The sequence below is a fragment of the Chiroxiphia lanceolata genome, chromosome 3, assembly GCF_009829145.1.
Source record: "Chiroxiphia lanceolata isolate bChiLan1 chromosome 3, bChiLan1.pri, whole genome shotgun sequence".
Lineage (NCBI taxonomy): Eukaryota > Metazoa > Chordata > Aves > Passeriformes > Pipridae > Chiroxiphia > Chiroxiphia lanceolata.
The window spans coordinates 79,306,716-79,326,201 of record NC_045639.1 but is presented as its reverse complement, the minus strand read 5'-3'; the positions used below and the strand labels follow the sequence as shown (position 1 = coordinate 79,326,201).

Here is a 19,486-nt window from a genome sequence, read left to right as displayed (position 1 = left end):
TTTGGGGGCTTTACTTGAGTAGTGATACAGTGATATGGCTTTGCCCTTTTTCCTGCTCCTTTAAATCATTTATGTGTACCTCTATGAACATATCTGCGTGTATATGTATACATGTACAATTTACACTGCAATGTCATCTGAAATGATGAAATTGCTGAAGCACAAATGGTTTGTCAAATATCTGTGTCACTTGCCAAAATGACACTACTCTGGGATACTGAAGAAGGCACCTCTCTATTTGAAATTTGATAATATGACTATATGAAAGATTATGCTAACAAGTTACGGGAATAGAAGCCCCAGAAGAATTCAGTGCTGAAGCTCTGTACTTGAAGTTTTTGGTCGATGAGCATTGGTTTTGCTTTTTTAAAAAAACCACAAAACAAACCCCAAAACAAAACAGAAAGTTCTCTCTCAAAATTATGTCTCCTGGTTAATTTTTTTTTCCACTAAACTGCACTAATTACTGCGTTTCCAGCCCATCTGCAGAACTAGTGGAAGCAGTTCTGTCTGCAGGTGAGGCTATGGTCAAAACCACAGTGAACATCTTCAACTACACAAATCGCAGAGGTTGTGAAAGCAACCAAATCCCATTTTCTCCTGTCATACTGCATAGTTGTTATGGGAAAAATCTGCTCTCTTTGTTTTCCCCCCTAAAATGCAAGCTTTTCATCTTTGCTGCAAGTTAGCAGGTGGTCAGAATGTCCTTCATCTTTCCTTGGGACACGCACTGGCATGTCCTTTGGAACATGTCTGTTGTGATTAATGTGTGAAGAGCAGGAACGCATGCAGTAGGTTACTGGGTTAAATTTTGTAGGCTATAACTTCACACCTTCTGCTCTCGGGAAAGAATACAGGTGTTGCCTTCTCCTTGGAGACTGGGCCACTATCTGTTCATGCAGCGTTTTCCATAACCAAAGGGATACCAACAATAATGTTCTCATTGACAACTGAAGAAAAAATGTTTCTTTATGGTTAAATCATTTTGAATAATCTATAACTAACTAACGAACTAAATATATTCTAGTGACTACCGCATTAGGGTCCGCAAACTTACACATCTGAACCTTGGGAGGCCTATCAACACAAAACAACTGTTTTTGAAAAAAACCCCAGTTTTCTCATGTTTTTCTAATGATCAAATGATCAGGTCACTGAAACGACTATTTAGAAACTCTCAGAGCATGGGGATACTTCGATTACACCAAGGGATTCTGACAGTGGTTTTGCTCCCGCAGGGATCTGAGAACTGCCATTTTGTTATTGGAAGGTTTTATCAGGAGTTGCAAGCCTTCCCAATATTCTCAGAGTCTGGCACATGCCTAGATTTCTATTTAAAGTCCCTTTATCCATGGACTGTCCCTTATTCTAGAACTTGACTGCCTTTCCTGTTGCAGACAATAAATCATTCGATGGAGAAAGGTGCACAGAAAGCAATCAATTCTGCTGCCAACACCTACCAGGCTGCAGCTGAGGTACGGAGTGGATGTGAGACAGAAATGGGCACTTTTACTAAGTGCAACTGCAGCCTGAAGGAGTCCAGAGAGAAAGAAAAGATTTGATGCATTTGGGTTGTGGTTTTGAGGGTAAGTACAGCCAACGTAGCATCTACACCTATAATTTCTTACAGGACTACAAAGACAGCAGAAGGTGAACACAAGCTTTCCTTCTCTAAGATCCAGAGAAGCTTATGAAATCTTCTTTGCCATGGTAAAGAAAGAGGGATTAAAGCTGCAAAGACTGCTATAAGAAGAACTTGAATTTTATCTTTTTTTGAGGATACCTACATTATTTGTTGAGCTTTTCATGAAGCTTTTTGAAGTTGGTTTGGTTTCTTTACCCCCACAGAACTACAAGGTACTCAACACACTTAAAGCCGCAAAAGCCATCAAATCAAATCAAACTGGAGGTTAACACCCCAAACTCAAAACTAAGCCACACTTTATCCCAGGGAAACAGAGTGGCTTGATTATTTTTGTTTGAAACTCTGTCACGGGAGTTTTAATCTCAGGGCATTCCTTATATGGTTCACAAACCCAAAAGGCAGAAAGGACCACCTAATCTGGCCTCCTAATGGCAAATCAACAGCTGCCTTTATCACAGAGACTTGCCATTCTGACAGAGCAAAGAAAACCAGCAGGGTTTTTTGACAAGCTCCCTCTTTAACTCTTAATGGAATTATATATACCTTTATCCTCCAAGTTCTCTCTTGACAGATTCTGAAATAGCTGTTCCACTATTTTACCCTGCACTGACGGCAAGCTAAAGTAGCCATCAGTTCCCTGGAACATTCTTTTTACCTTTTTTAAATATCGGAAATACAGTTGGCAGTCCTCCAATTTTCTGGAATTTCCCGTTTTCCCAAGATTTATTATGAATTACCAGCCATTCAACAGAGCTCTTTGGCCACCTCCCTTAAGATTCCTGGATGTAAAAGTTACTAGGATGTGAAACTGTTTAATTTCAATCACTCTTGCCTCTCAGATCCTACTTTGCTATAAGCAGCAAACTTTCTCTTCTTTCCACATCCCTGCACAGGATGGACACATCCTCTTCTACAGTTTCAAATATAAAGAACACCTGGGGAACATTTCTGCCTTTTCTATTTTCCCTTTTTTAGATATTCAATTAATAAATGTTTTATCATGACTTATATTTCTTCATTTAACCAGAATGGCTTCTCATTAGAGTAACATTTTTTGTTATTGATGGCAGTGTAAAATCATAATTTTGAGAGCTGGCAGAATATTCTTCAACAATTCCCAGTGCGTTCAACGCTTTTTACTTTAAATGCAATGTTATGCCAACACAACAGGTTTTAACTTTGGAAAACATCTTTTTCAATTCTGAGTACAGTGCACACATAAATTTACAGGCTCCCGGTAGATGATGTACTCTGATTGCACAAGGTCATTGTACAGGATTTGAGACCCTGTGATTCACATTATTTAAGACTGTCCACAAATAATACGTTTTGACAAACTGCTTCCCTTCTTTCTTCATTTTCTCATGCAATAAGCTGTAAACTTGTATTTTCCAGTCTATTTTTAAGAGAAGCACTCCAACTGAAAATCTTTTGACTCATGTGCCACTCTCTGCAATGTCTCTCCCACAGTGCTAAGAACTGGCTAATAAAACATCAGATAACATGAGTCTTGTATCATCCTAATGATTTAGACTTACATATACTGGTTTAGAGTTATACTAGACTTGTGTAAGGCTGGTTTATGCAATTGAACATTCACTGATGTCACTCTCTCTCTAAGGTTAGTTTACAGCCCCTGCTTGCTCATTTGTCTTCAAGGGGAATATACCACTGGTAGAGAAAGAGGCCACTGAAACCAGACATTCCCCATAGTCTCCGCAGACCTCAGCTTGGAGATCCACAAAATCCCAAGCTTTGTCCACCCTCAGCAGCATGGTAAGTGCCACCTGCAGCATGCTATTTTCTCCCTTTCCTCTCCATTCACAAGAGGACAGACAATTCAGGACACCTGGTTGCACCATATCTGAGGACAACACAAAAGAAATCAGTGAGGACCTTGTCCCCACAGTGGCAATCACCATTGCCATACTACTTCAGGACCATGGCAGGTCTGCTCAGGGCTGTGTTTTGGGCAGCTCTGACCTAGGGAAGCTTTCCTGGCTGATGAAACGCACGCCCATATCTACAGTCTGGACAATTTTTAAGAGATAATGCTTTTTATTCTGAGAAGAAAAAAGTCTGTATGATTTTTCTGATGTGAATTGAGAAGCTATATTCTCTACAGATCTTAGAGACATGCAATTAAAGACTGTCAAATTTGCATGTACGCAGGATCCAATTGAAGGCTGAGCAGGCGATGTTGTAACATTTCTCACTTGACAACCTTATACTCTTTTAACAGCTTTTGTGCATAATCTCCTTGCTTTAAACAAACTAAAGATGCCATTGTATAACCTGACCCCTGAGTCCATGTGGGTGAGGATGAGGGTAGGAGCCAGGAGATTCCCACTTCCCAAGCAGAACCGGCTGACCATCACTGGTCTGCAAAATCCCAACTGAGCAGTCTGCAATGCCACACCAAGCAGAGAACAGCTCAGCAGGTCCCCCCGCTTTGTCAGAAACTCAACTTTTGAGGTAGCATTAAGCAGACGCCATCAGCTGCCCTAGGCATTCTTTTCCAAACTCCCGGGCTGGTCTAATGGATTTCCAAGGGAAACAGTAACAGCTGCAGCATGGCCCCAAACCCACTCTCCAGCTGAGATCTCACGTCTTTGCTCCACAGCATGGGGGCACCAGAGCTCTACAAGAGTTCAAAAAAATGTTGAACGTTGGGAAATCAACACGTAATTTCAAGCTTTATTTTCCTTTTTACTTCCCTCTCAGCTTAAACACTGATGGTTTTCCATCTACAGGCTGAGAAAACATCACAGCAAGAAAACTGTGACCCCATGCACCTGAAGTCTGGAAAACCTACTGTGGTTCAAAATAAGGCTTTGTAGAGGGAAATTACAAGATACAAGGCACCCAGTCCGGTTCCTGGTGCACATGTAGAGTGAGAAGCACCTCAAGGTCTTCATGCAACAGGATGAATCTGGCACATTCCAGTACTTATTTGTGAAGGTGTTGAGTCCCTTTAATCCATGGCCTTTAATGAGATTTGAGAGTGCCTGTAACAAGCAGGATCAAACCACAAAAGCATGGGGACAAGGAGATTAAACTACAGATTAATAATTATATAGTATAAACAATATGGGATAAAATAAAACTCTTATGCTCCATTGGAGATTGCCGTGTTTACGTACAAAGCGGGGAATCTATAAAGCTCATTGATTAGTATTTCAAACAAAACTAATCTAAAAGCATTTCTAATTATTAACTGAAATATGTAATACAAATAGTGTGCTAGAAATCAATCAATACTTTCCCTTGCTTGCAAACCCTACAGCATTTTTTGTGCTAAGAAGGGGACCAGCCAAGATGGCAAACTCCAGTGCTTGCCAGGGGGGTTTGTCTCTCCATATACATGTAAAAGAGAACAGTCTGCAATGTAATAACAAGCATGCTTTTTTTTTCTTACTTCTTCCCCCTCAGCTTCTGCCTACCCTAAATGTACCTAACCTACATTGCAGGCTGCAATAAAAAAAATAATTTAAAAAAATCACTCCATGAGTCTTCTTCTGGACTGTCAGAAGAATGCAAATGTTGTTACACAGAATGAAATCCAGTCTTTTTAGACAAACTTGACCACTTAGTGATACAGCTGCATGAAAGGAGAAGACAATTTTGCTAAAAATTTAATCATCAGACTATATGAAGACTTTGTGATTAGAACAATTCAAGTCTTATAGAAATAGACTGAGTTAATTTATAATTCTCAGAGGTCAAGATCACGTAAGTCTATCTACAAATTCATGCCACTACTTCAAGACTTCAAAGTGCTAGTAAGGCAGAGTTTGGTTATATGTCCAAAGGAATGTTAAAATACTTTGAATAAATACTTGTTGCTTGATGAAATACAGGACAGTCACCACTAGGTTATGAATAACTTGATGCTTTTCCATCACAGCATATTATGTTCCAATATAGTGTCTTAAAAGCAGACACGTGCACGTGTCTATAGTTTTATATGTGTATACATGTACATGAATGTATGTGTATATGTATATAAACACATGTGCACACATATGCACAATGTTTAATTACTATCTCTTACAAAATATGTAGTATTATCATTGTGTGTTTCTGGGTTAGCCCACGTCACCTGGCATGAGCTTTCCAAACATTAAAAAATTATGTGATCTCTATTAAGAGTCTTTGGACCAGTCCTATCAACATAGCTACACATCCTTATATCATGGAGGAAATGCTCCTTTTACTCTACCAACTAGGTGGCTCAGTATTATTTGTAGCCATTATTTCATGCATTTCTCACCTGAAGTACATATGCATCCATGCATTCTTCTCTGCTACATGTGGTAAGAATTTTTCCCAAAGGAGTAAAAGAAAGAGGAGAAATTAAAATCCCGAAAAGGTTGTTTGTGCAAATGTTTTCAGTAATAATAATGGAGGAAACAGACATGTGAAAAAGCTCTGAAACAGGAAAATCCAGAAGCAATGGTGAAAAGTTGAAGGGATGGGGAGGAGCCAGGAGCAACATCCATAAGGACACTAAAAATCACGTTATTAGGGGTGAGTGGAAGGGTTCAAGAAAACAGAAAGTAAAGGACCAGGGTTACCTCAGAGTAAGAGAGAGCTGAAGAGGCCAGGGGCTCATGGTCAAGAGTTGCACAGAAGGAAAGGCAGAGGAGGCTGGAGAAGTTTCAAGGGAGAAAGACCTGTAGTAAGGGGGCAGGAGCCCAGTCCTGGCTCCATTGCCTCCAGGGGGTGGAGGGGCTGAAGTGGGAACAGGGGAACAAATTGTGAAAAAGAACAAATTGTGGCTACTGTCCAGTGTTTCAGTGAACAAAGAGAAACTGAAGAAGCCGGAGATAAAGCCATTGCATACTACAGTGAGTATGTAAGGCTGTCCAGAGGGAGCAAAAAAGAGGGAGCAGGAAGCAGAGGGAGCGGTTTCACTGCCCAGAACAGAGAGGGTCATGATTGCCAAGGAACTTGAAAGAGCAGTGGGAATGGAGGCAACACCGAGAATGAAGATTCCTGGAAATTGCCTGTTCTCGCTGTGGGAGGTGGGATGATGCTGGGAGGCAAGGGGAGAGAAAGGTTGCGGACACTCAGAGAAGCAAACAGGGAGAAGTGTCAGAGTGGAGAAGAGATGAGAGGGAAAAGGGAATCACTGGTGAGAGGCTAGAGAGTGGGTGAGGACACGGTGCCAAGAGATGATAATCCAGATGATTAGAGAATTAGGTGCAAGAGATGTCAAGCAAAAGGCAGAGAGCAGAAGAGGCTATGGAGGTGCAAGAAGAGCTTGAGCTTAAAATAAAACTGTCAAGCAGTCCAAATACACCAGCTATGCACTTCTCCTCTGCCGGCCCCCTTCTCTCCATCTCACTGTCAGGCATCGACTACCTTAGGGCAGGAAGCAAACAAAAATCCAGCTGCCCTCAGGCTGATCCTGGAGGAGCAACAGAATAGGAATGAGGAGAAATAAAAGCAGGCTGACAGTAGCTGCCTGTGGATAAAAAGGAGGCTTTTAGTATAGCTGTGGCTGTATTTAATTTACGTGTACTTCCTCATGCAAAACAGAGGCACAGCAGTGGAAATGGCTTTCTAAAGAAAGCACTGCGGACAGAAACTCCTGCACATTAGAAAGAAAGGAATTGCCGAGGTCCTGGGCTACACCAGGATGCACACAGAGCTGGGGATCCCGGCTCAGGCAGCCAGCACAAAGGCGCTCACATTGCGCCATCCCCATGCAAGGCAGCACTATGCCCCGCGGCGCGAGGATTGATGTACACAAAGCCCTAAGTGCTTTCGTAGGCGGCTTTTACTATTTTGAATTTGAGCGTGACATCCTCTTGAAACGAAAAGGCTCGCCCTCCTCGGGAAAAGGACTACCAAATACTGTAAAAATCCTGTTCTTTGTGACAAAAGAGTCCACTTCCAAATTAAGGAACAAAACACAGTAGCCTGGATTGCATACTACGCATTTTTGTAAATGTTCTTTTCTAGTAGCAAGTAATTAATCTTGTGTTAGAGCCTGAAAAGTCCCTACCAGTTTTTGAACTTGCAGACAGCTGGAAAATGCCTACTTAGGCTAGTGTGCACATCTTCAAGTAATTCCTACTTGCTAATTACTCTTCCAGAAGCTGCCAACAGCTATTCGAACATTTTGCTAACCAGGGAGGGATATCACATTGCATAATCATGTGAATTAACAACAGGATGCTGGTGAAGCAATGGGATAAAAACCAGGTAGTTGAGAAAGAAATTAAAGCTAATTGATTTGCACCAAAAAAACTGCAATATGTAAACAGCATTTCAGAAACAAAGGACATGGTCAGGGAACAAATAAACAAAAGTGAAACCAGCATTTGCAGAAGTTGTCAGAGTAGATTCCTTCTCTTGGTGACAGATGAGATCAGACTTAAGCCCGGGACCCCTTACAAATGAGACTTGCTAGTACTCCACTAACCCACTGCAACCAGAGGAATATTCCCTTCTGCAACACAACAGATGTGATTCAAACTGGCAAGCCCTTGCACATAAAAGCACGATGCCCTACCCTGCTCAGTGAAGTTTCTGCAATATTCATTGTAGTGGCCCAGAGGGAATTCCAGCTCACGGTGTGCAGAAAGCTCGATGGTGCTCCCGCAGAGCAGAACAGAGCCCCCTATGGCTGAAGGGGCACCAAAGAGCAACAAGCGTATGCTGCTGGAGGAAACACCTCGAGATGGAGCTGCCCGTGTGGAAGGTAGCGTGAGGCAGAGGAGGAAAATCCAAGAGGTACCTTTATATATGTGTGTGCACATTTAACTGCAGCAAGCTAACACAATAGGAGTGTCTGCTCTGAAAACGGCAAAGGCAAGTTATTATCAGGATGAACATCTTTACGCAGCATCTCAGAGGAGGCTCTGGCCACCTTCAATCAACCTTTTCTTGGAATGCTGTTAAGTTGTGGTCATCAATCCTATTTAAGGAAAAGGAAGAAAGGCTTCGTATCACTGCTTTCCCTCCTCACTTGATGTGACATAAAATACCAGTACATTAGTGCAGGTGAAAGAAATGGAGCTTGCCTGATAATGGCCACACTCACGTATTTATTAAGCAGCCTGGGGGAGAAGGCACCAGGCGCAGAATACGACCACACAGCTCACTCATTGAATGCCTAGAGCAGCAGCTTCCTGCTACCAAGAGGTTTCCTTGAAATCCCTCCAGGAACACTCTGTAACCGAAGTGTAAAAGCGGCCACTTGCCTTGCTCTGATTGCCCACTTGAACTTTTTGAGAAGGTTCGTGTATTTACCATCGATCTACAGTACTGTGTTGCCAACTGACTTGGGGTAGAAAGACTGCAAAACCTGACTGTGGCTCTTACATGACCCACATACCGCTCTGCCTCTGGTCCTCAAAGGGCACGTAGGGAGATATGGCAATACCCTCATGCATTGATGGGTCACGTGGGCACAGGCAATCCCCCTGATTTAGGAGCTTGTGCTGCCACTGCCAGGGCAGCAAGTAAAGCAGAGATGGTCCCGCTGACTTCTCGGCTATTCATCCAGATTGGTAAAATCTGTTAAAGGACAAGGTGATTTTCCTGATCAGTAAATCCATACAGACAGGAGCTGGAACTTGGCTCAGGTTGGTAGTTCAAATGCTTCACTGCTGGGCACTGCTAAAGTGTTTAGCATCACTACCTTAGTTATCTCTCCCTGGCTTCATCTTGTCGGTGCTGTGTATACATAAGGACACATGGACCATGAGACTCCCAATGAACTCTTGTAATACCAGCTGTCAGCAGCCTACTCGGAGTCAGGAAAAACATGCTTAAGTAAGAGATCGTGTCTATAAACATGGCAAAACTAATTATCCCAAGAAGGGTTCCCCTTCCTCTTAAAATTAGCAGTGTATACAGTCAGATAGCTCAATGTAAACACATCACACTGAATTTCACCAGCTTCAGTATCAAGCACTGTTGCACTGCTATGGAAGGAAAAGTATGAATCCTGTAGGGAGTCTCTACTATAACAGATACTAAATCTGACACGTGAAGAGTTTTACTGTAGTGTTTCTAAAAGAGTGAAATGGGAAAGGAAAAAAATGTGAAGCCTAAAACCAGCAACACACCAGAGGTTACAAGAGAAATGTTAAAAAATTGTCCCAGTGGGAAATGAAGAGGATAGATGAAGCCCCTTCTGTGACCAAGGCAGCGGACAAGCTCCAGTGAAGAGAGTCCAGGAGAGAGAAGGGGAAGGTAGTCATTAGATAGGACCCAATGACATCCTGTGTTTGGGAACAGGAAGGTTTTCCAGAAAAACTGCTCTAGGTAGTTTAAGTAATCATCTGTAAAATACAGGACAAGAGAGAGCCCCCACGATCAGCCAGACCTGAGGACTATATAAGCCGCATTTTGCAAGTCAGAAGAGGTCAGATGGTTTTAAGCATTTCAATTCTTACAGGTATTCTTAAATTTCATCTAGTTGCCCAGTTTTTCAGAGACAAAAGCAGAGTACTACATTCACTCAAGTATGGCCATTCCTCAAACTGGTTAACAGGACATCTCCCGCGGTGCCCAGTGGCGCTGCACAGCTCAGCAGTAGCACAAGGATAAGGAGATGCATACACCCTTGTATTTAATGAAGGAACCTCTACAAAAGAGATGTCTTCCAGTGATCACTGCAAGATTGGAGAGCCCTTTAAGTATGCAATAGGAGAGTGGAAAGAAAGGCTGAATGAATCATGAGCAAGGGAAAAAAAAGGTTGTGGCACACCCGCACACTTTTCCATTTCAGCTCAGTAAAGTTCAGCTACATTGAAGTGATGCTACTGGAATCACTATTCAGAGAGAGAGAAGCAAGCAATTCTGAATCCATCAGAATCCGTTTAAGAATTGAGCAAAATCCTGCAGCACAACAGAAGATGGAGAAGTTCTCATCATTTACACAGGAATAACAAAGAAAGGTGAGTCTGGCAACCTTACACTGAGCAAAGGAATCATCAGGTAAGCCTCACCCATGGCAGTTGCTGTGAGAAAAGGTCAGGAAAAGCACAGCCAGATTTCTCAGCAGAATATCCACTCATCTTGCAAAATCCTTTCCATGTCCTTGTGTGCAAAGGCACTGCAAGCTTCTGCAGAGGGAGCCTGCTGTGTAGCCCTACTGAGTGGAGTGGGGGACATGACAAGTGCCATAGGCCAGTCTTTGCAGCAAAGGAGCAACAACCACTTAAGCAATTCAAAACAACAGCCTCAAATGCTCATGCAACAACGAAGCATCAGCAAAAGCTGAACAGAAACATGCTCTCGCATCCACAGCCATCTGTCCCTCTTCGCTCGTTCTTGTTGTTTTACAAATTGACCTACTGTTCTAAATCCCAGATTTTCAGAAATAGCTCTGGCTGAAGGTATTATGAAGAAAAACGATCAGTGTCAGCTAACCAGTCTAGGAATTCTTTTCAGGAGGCTAAGGCAGTGATGACAGAAGCTGGAAAACCAAAATCCCACAGAGGGGGAAGCACAGGCCACTCAGATACACAGGCAAGAAGCAGCAGGAGCAACATTTGACAGTGTGAGTGATGTTCTCTTCTGCTGAAAGCAGTGGAGAAGTCTAACAAAGACCATTTCTGTTTTCTGGTACAAATGGTGCATTTCAGAGGACAACCAACCAAACTAGCCTTGGAGTAAAGGAGACCAGAAAACCAAGGAGACTCCTAAAATCTATTACTGTACCAAATAAACAGCTAGTATTCTCCCATGAACTGAAAACCTCTCCAACTATTCCCAAACAATTACTACCTCCCCATGCTGCACAAAGATAAATTTCCTCTCCAACGTAATTTTTAATATTGTAAGTAGTCTTGGTAATAGCAACCCCCTTAATTTAATATCCTCAGAGACCTTTACCATCTTTCCCTGTTAAGGTTTTCGGCAAAGCACCCACTCTCATAATTTTTCAGTCTTTTGAGCTCTTAATTTCCTATTAGTTTGGCATGTCTTCATTGGTCTCACTAGTTTTATTGTGTGCTTTCGTCAGTGGTAAGTGAATAACCCCCTCATATGGCTTTTAGGGGGGGATTTCCTCCCAGCACTGCCAAAGGAGCCACGACTCGCCACGTGTCCTCCCCCACTCCAGCTCTCCCTCTCCCTTTGAAATGGGGAAAGATGAAAACTATAAAATGCAACAGATGGTCTGAAATCCTCTTCCTGCAAAACCCATTGCTACGGCAGCTAGCTTAGGCTATATTTCAAATATTTCTGCATGTGCCAACAGTGGTATCCATGACTAGAGATGATGAGGAGACTGCCTGTGAAACTCCCCCATAGATACTGTTTGCAACAGCCTAGTCCTCTTGCTGAAGGCTCTCTTCTTTTCCCTATTCTAAATCCAATGAGAAAACTAATCTTCTCCCGATTTAAAGCTGACAGGTGGTACATGCATAATTAAAGATGACCTAACAGAGAATGCTCTCATTTCTGGCATATTATCAGACACTTAAGCAAAGCAATTATCAGTAGGCAATCTTTTCTGTCAACAGAGATTGGATGAAATATTTTGCCAGTCAGGAAGATACTGTAACGATGATACATATGTATTTGCAAATACTCCAGCAATATAAGATAGACTGAAATCTCTCTCAGACAAATGTCTTCATCACCTGTAGAGGACTACAGTAACCTCTTCTCACATTTCCACGTTTCCCTGTGCTATTTCCACAGACTAACAGGACATAATATATAGACTCCACCTTGCTCATGTAAACCTCTTCCTTCAACCCATCTGCACTCCATACAAGTCCTGCCATTCCTCTCCACCTAAGGGAGAACAGTCTTACTGTCCTCTCTAGTTCCTGCACCTTTTCCACCTGCACTACCTGGTAGATGGCTGACTTGTGGGTCGGGAAACTTTGTCCTCCTCCTTTATTTTACCCCCAAAAGCAAGCAAAACCTCAGAAAACTTGTCCTCTCCCTTTCTTACTCAAAAGCAAACAAAACCCAAACTCATCCAACAAAACCCAATGAAGCCTCTCCCAAACACCCACTTCTTCACCTGCAGATAGCAGTCACCTGTGGCACATCAGGTGTTGGGCACTATATTGTTCTTTTACTCCTCGTCATAGCTTTTAATATCTGCAGAGAGGAATTATGGACCTCATACGTCATGACAGGCTGTGTCAGTTGTGAACAACCATGTCTTAGTCAGGACCATGAGCTTGAGGATCTTTCCCCTGGGAGCTGTGAAGGCAAAAGAGAGGAGTGGCCTCATTCTCCCTAACTTATAGAGGGGGCAAACAGGAGCGAAGATCAGTTGGGAATTTTATGTGGAATCAACCCAAAAATCTATACTAGAACTAGGAATATCTTCCCTTCTTTTTGGTTAACAAGCAGATGGCATGGTCTCCCAAAATAGCAATGTCACCCATGCAGTTTGAAAGAAGCAGAAACTTTTTAACCCAAACTCGTAAAATGTTTCCTTCAAGCAGTGTTTTGCAATGAATCCAGAGATCATTCTGTGCCTTTTTTTTTTTTCTCCCAAGAAGGGATTTTAAAAAAAGAATATTTTGGGGAAGAAAGACAGGGAGAACAAAACAATTAGGAAAAGGAAAGCCTAGAAAGGTTAGTGTTTTTCTTAATTTTGGGGAAGTTAGGGCTGTGCAAAGTATTATAAATGGCAATTACATACACACATGGGACTGCACTTTACCTTATGAAAGAGCTGCTCTTAGGGTGTAAAATTGCTTTAATATTGCATTAAGACAAACGCTTTTTTCCAAAAAGGCTTATGATAATGGATTTTCAAAGCAAAAGTAAAGCTGCTTTTCCCTGAGAATAGGGCTTTAGAGAAGGGAGACTTCACAATACCAGTGGTGTGCGTTTTGCTGCATTTCACAAGATCTCTCATTATTTAAATTCCTATATACTTATGTCATACATGGATAAACGATCTTATTGTTCAGAACATGTCTTTATATGAGCATCTCTGCCGTAGAACTAGCGTTATTTAGCTGCTTTTTTCCCCTCCCTACCAAGTCAGAACAAAAGTCTCTTTTACTGCAGTTTTGTGAACTTCATGCAAATGGCAGTTTTTACACATCAATCGGCAGTTTAATAACACTAATGATAAGAGGGGAATTAATGGTAATGAGATGGCTTTTTGGCAAGAAAATCAGTTTATAGAGAAGTTTCTACGATGTCAAACTTTGTAGCCCTGTGTTATCAAAAGCACCAGCAGTGAGAATTAAGATTAAACCACTGATTTGTTAGCAAGCTACACTTACTAAACAACAGCTTTCTTGCACCAAGATCGATCATTTAGAAATCTAGTGCATAAGATTAGAAAGAGATAGTGATAATTTTCTGGGACAGTAGGGAGTCATTTACACAACAAAATACATTTACGAGGGGGATACCAATCTGACTGAGCAAGCTCAATATCTCTCTCAGTTAAACCAATACTGGTAAGTCTCCCAATCTTCCCTAAGGCATAGAGTTTGGTCATTCCTTCTCCTGCTCTATCCCACTCTTGCATTCACGGTGCTTTTCAGCATTTAGAGTCCAGTTTTGCACCTGTCACTCCCATGAGTGGCCATGATGACTTCCCAGGTGCTGGTTAAAGGCATTCATGCTGTAGGACCAAGCATGGGAAGAGGAAAATGGCATCATATGAATAGCTAAGGTAGTGAGAACTAATGGGTCTTCCATGGCTTGACTACAAAGAGCCACATTTTAAAAACATGGCTTGATCACGACTGCAGGAATGACACTAAATATAAAAAAAAGCATTTGCTTTCCAACATGCAAAAACCGAGATGTGTCAAAATGCCAGCTTTTGACACAAAGTATCACAGGAGAAGTGAGTGACAGAAGATTTTCAATACTTCTACCAGCAGGTGCTTCAGCAGGCATAGTAGTGTCCCATGACAATGATGGTCTAAGGATAAACTTTACATCTCCAACATCTGAATTTCCCTTTTTATCCAGGCAGGCAGACAGACAGACACAGTCCTACACCCTGGGCTACTCCAAACCAGTTCTAATGTGGGAAGTATAGATGGAAATGACACTTTCCTTCCTCCCACTCACCTTTGGCTATGATTAGGACCCACTAATAAATTTATCTGCTATTGAATCCCATCACAGACAGGACATCTTTTCCACAGATGCCTGACTGCTTTTTCACACTGTGGGTTTGATGCTTTGGTTTCCAGCTACAGGCTGTAAGGGCTGAATCCCCTCTATGGAAGCATTTAAACTGCAACCTTCCTAGAGTCAGCACCTTTCAGTTTGACCCTATTTCCTCGTTAATGTTCCCACAACTTGAATCAGCATCTCCATGTAAAGAAGCCTGTGTGAAGGACTGCTAATTTAACTGTGCTGCATGTCCATCCTCCTGCCTTGTGTGGGCTTTGCTGAAAATCAAGTTTTGGGGAGGAGAAATGAAGTCCGCTCCCTTTTCATTACTTATAGCATGGACTTTCAGTGATGCTTTTTGTGGGTAGGCAAGTGGAAAAATATGCTTTTTAAGCAGGACAAAGTCTGATGAAGTTCTACAAGAAGCCCCAAGACAGGCAGAGGTTATTATGTACTGCAGGAATGAAATGTAGCATCTTCGGGGAGTAGCCATTTCATCATCGAACAGCGGTTTGGGAGAACTGTGGGAGCTGGGCTGTCTCACCCATGAGCAAACTAGGAAATTACAGGAGCTTGCAGGTGTTGTCTGCATGTGAAGTCAGAGACAGAGAAGCAGTTAAGCCCCATCTCTAAGGTACTGCCCCTGTGCGGGGGGGTGTAATAGGTCATTACAGAGAAAAAATTGTCAGAAATAACTATTCCACTTAACACCATCACTGTGGGGTTTGGTGGGCAACAAGCCGAACAGTGTGAGGAATACACATGATCAGTGCATTCATGCTGAAAGGGCTGAAGTGTCTGGATTTTTGCTGCATTGTCACCGTGACATCATGTTCCTTCCTACCTGCCCACATCATGGACCTGACCATGCCTCTAAATGACACCATAAAGTTTGTGTCCCATGATCTGCTGCTGCTCACCACAGTCCAGCCCCTCGCTGCTAGTGACAACAGCAACAACCCACCTCTCCCCACAAACCTATGCTAGAGTTATGTCACAAGCAAAATTCAGCCCAAAAAGCAAGTCCTCAGTCAAATGAAGCAACACATAAAAACACTGCTTGAGCTGGGAACATATGACTAGATTTTTCTCAAGTCTGAAGGAGTCCCAATTCCTAATGAAAAAATGGGAGCTATGCATACTCAAACCTTTAGCTTCAGGCTGGTATCCACTCCAGACACCATCTCAAAAAATACTGTTGCTTCATCAATACATTTGTAATTCAACCAAAAAAGAAATGTAAAAGCATCTGAAAAGCTTTGCATGGTAAACATCAGAAAAACACTGCTTTCCAACCCTGCAGTCAGTTGTTCTATAATATCTTCTGCTTTGTGCTGACAACTTTTTTTCTCTCCAATCATTCAGACACAATGCCTTCAGGTCTGTCTAAGTAATGTAATTTACTGGAGTGGAATTCCCATGATACCTTCTGCAGCACTCAGTGACAGTATCATTTATACTCTACACTGTCATGCCATGACACTGATACATTGGCTTTCATCCCTCATTCAGCGCAGAGGGTGCAATTTCACCTTCCATTGTGCCCTTCCACAGACTGCGCGTACAAATTCCCTCCATTCATTCCTAATTACAAACCTCTGCTGAAATACTCTTCTTAGATTTATATTTCTCACTCCAAAGTGTCAATCTTATCTGAAAATTCCAATTTTCTCAGAAATTCATCCATTAGCAGCAACCTCCAAAGCATTCCTTAACCGAGTGCATTAAAAGTGAAGCTGGCAGAGCAAAGATGCACTTAAAACACACCATTACAGCAAATCTCCACTGCTAATGTTTTTGCATTATTCGAACAATGCAGTAAGTGACCGGCCAGCTCTGCTCATCCAGTAGCAACAGGTATGAGCCAACAGTCCGCTGCTGTGTCCAGCTCTGCTCTCACTGTGAGGCTGCACCATATCCCATCCCACAGGACCTCCTGTACAGCACAAGGCGGTTCTTCAAAGGACTCCAGAAACTGAGAGCCAAAGAAAGAGTTTATGACAACTGTAAAAATGCATGAGTGCAGCTTGTTTGCTGCGGTAAAGTTAAAAAAACCCCCAAGCTGGGGGTTTCCTGAGGTACCAGTTCTGCTCTGCAACCCAATAGGTTGTTAGAGCTTCTCAGCTGAAAATCTCAACCATGTTGTTTGGGTCACTTACACTATTCCTAACTTAGTGGCCACACGCAGGACTGTTCCCTTCAAACTGTGTACAGAAAACATAACTTCACAGATTCCCTGGAGCAGTTCTACAAGTAGTTAAAAAAGAGATCCTTCCACCTCTTCAAGAGAAAGCTAAACACCTTAAAAACCTCATCACCATACAAGGGAAAAAATGAAGAGCCCAGCAGTGGGTACTGATAGTTGCACAATGCGCCCTATATGCCATCTCTAAAAATAGCCTGTGTGGTGACACCTCTGGAAGAGACCAGCATGTCTCATCCAGCTGGAAAGTGCAGCCGCAGTGAGCGGCGTGAGTGCCGCTGCCACATGACACACATGCTGCACTCTCTCTTGCTGTTATCTTCAAAGCCATCAGGTTTGAACTCACCTGCAGCAGGCACAGCAGTAGAAAAAAAAGGGCAGGCGGGGAGAAAAAAAATCATCTCTACAACTGTACCGGAAAGAGAAAATTCCACAGAAAAATATTACAACAAACAATTACGCTGCTTGTCAGCATCTGGTCACCCACACGACTGAGACATGCGGGTGATTATAACAGATGTAATATAATTCCCTGCAGCAACCCCCGTGGGGGAAACTAATTATTGCTAAAGTTTGGTCTGTTCCCACCTGAAATATTTAAAGTCTTGATTGCTGCATTAGCTCTCTTGCTGTTCGTACTTTGTATCCAGGTTGGTCCAACGGGCAGGCGCAGATATAAAACCAAAAAGGCATGTTTCAGCAAAAAGGCAAAAGTAAGGCAGCAATGACAGGCACCGAGCTCTCCTAGGAAAAGGGGGAGGATTACACCAAGCAAATTTAAAGGGATTTCATATTGCCTGATGAAAGACTCACCACTGACAGCGTGACTAGTCCATGGAACAAGCGCATGTGCCTCTAACTGCCCCCAGCACCCCACATCCTCCGCACCACGTGGTGTTACTCAGAGCAAAAACTCATTGTCTTACGCAGCTTGCTTTTCAAGACCAACACCTCTGCTACTCTGCCAAGCCTGACGAAGTCAGGAAGGTCATGAAGCAAGAAAGTGATGATGCTGAAGACGCCACGCAGCAGAAAGCAAGCATTTAGCCTCTACCTTTGGTCCTGCAGCTCTTGGATAGATGCTCTCTCTTACCCATCCATTGCAAGAATGACATTAGACATGCACATGCACAGGCACACTCATTCTCTGGAAATGCCACGGCTACTTCATGAGTGTAGCTGGGACAGCACCACAGCTGACACCATGAAGCTATGAATTTCCCTGCATACACTGACATCTCTCTTTAATATTTCTCTTGGCCATGAGCTGACGTATCAATTAATGTGGTCATAACAGATTAAGTAGCTCAAGATACTGCAACTAATTTAGTGGATTCTGAACCAGTGCAACTACCTGGAAAAGCTACCAAGGCAGCATATTTCAATACTGTCACCCTAAAGAGGAAACCAAAGGATTTTACATGCCAAAAGTTAACCCTTAGAATTTGTTTCTTAAGCTCAACAAATTTGTTTAGATTTCCTTTTTTTCATTTTTCTTTGCCAGAAGATGAAGTTCTGGATCAACAGTTCCAGGTATACCAGTGAAGTTTTGAAAGGCTAACTTTAAAGATCTTTCAATCCTCTCCAAAGCTGCTTTTTCCAGAGAGCAGAACAATTCTTCCTAAATTTTTCATCACTACCTCTTAATTATGCAATAAGCCTAACTACTTTTTCTTTTTTTTTTTTTTTAAATAAGAAGTTGATGAATTAACACAGCCAGATCACACTGCAAGTAAGCTCTGACTCCCCTTCCAACACAGACCCTTTTACAAGCATTTAAGCCTAGGACTCACTCACCAGACGGAGACGAAGCTGCAGGCGAGCCAGTCATCAGAGTTAAGGGAAGTATTATGCTTGCTCTACAAATACTGAAGCATTTGAATCTTATTTTTAGTTGTACACAAAGGGCAATAAATGGAAAATCTTAATTGTAACCACTGCTTTTTCATGGCCGCCCACACTTCCAACACCTACAACAAAAGTATATAAATGCAAAAACTCCAAAACTCATGGCTCATCTGAACAAGGGATGCAAAACAAACTCATTTGAAAAGGGGATGCCGTTACTCTTTCTCCAGTTTATCCAGAGTGCTATTACATTCTGTTAAACATCAAACAGCTATTTGCATGCTATCTACTGCCCAGGATCCTGTTGCGTTTTCATACGTTTAATAGTTTTTTTTTATCTCAGTTACCTGGTAGAGTCCTTCTCTAAGTTAGCTGACCCCTGACTGATTTTCAAATGATGAAGTAGAGAAGGTGCCTCCCCCTAACTTTCAGTTTCTCCCCCCACTGCCCAAACTACCGAGGTACAAGGAGTTAATGCTTCACTTACCTGTGAGAAATTATGCTGAATACTCTACCCAGAAACTGGCAATTAAAAAAAAATCCCTTTACACTCATAACAGTAGAAGAACTTCAAACAAATTGCTGTCAAGGATGATTTCATTGTGTTTAAATCCACTTTACTTTAAGTCACTTTGCAAATTACTCTTTAATTTTATACCTAAAACTCTCAGGTCTACTATGATGCCAGTTTACTCTCCTGTGTATCC

The 19,486-nt window shown here is 42.2% G+C and overlaps 1 protein-coding gene across 5 annotated transcripts in view; it reads right to left on the bottom strand.

Moving 5' to 3' along the window:
• Positions 1 to 19,486, bottom strand: part of BACH2 (BTB domain and CNC homolog 2) — a 190,011-nt gene that overhangs the window by 58,004 nt on the left and 112,521 nt on the right. The window lies entirely within an intron of this gene.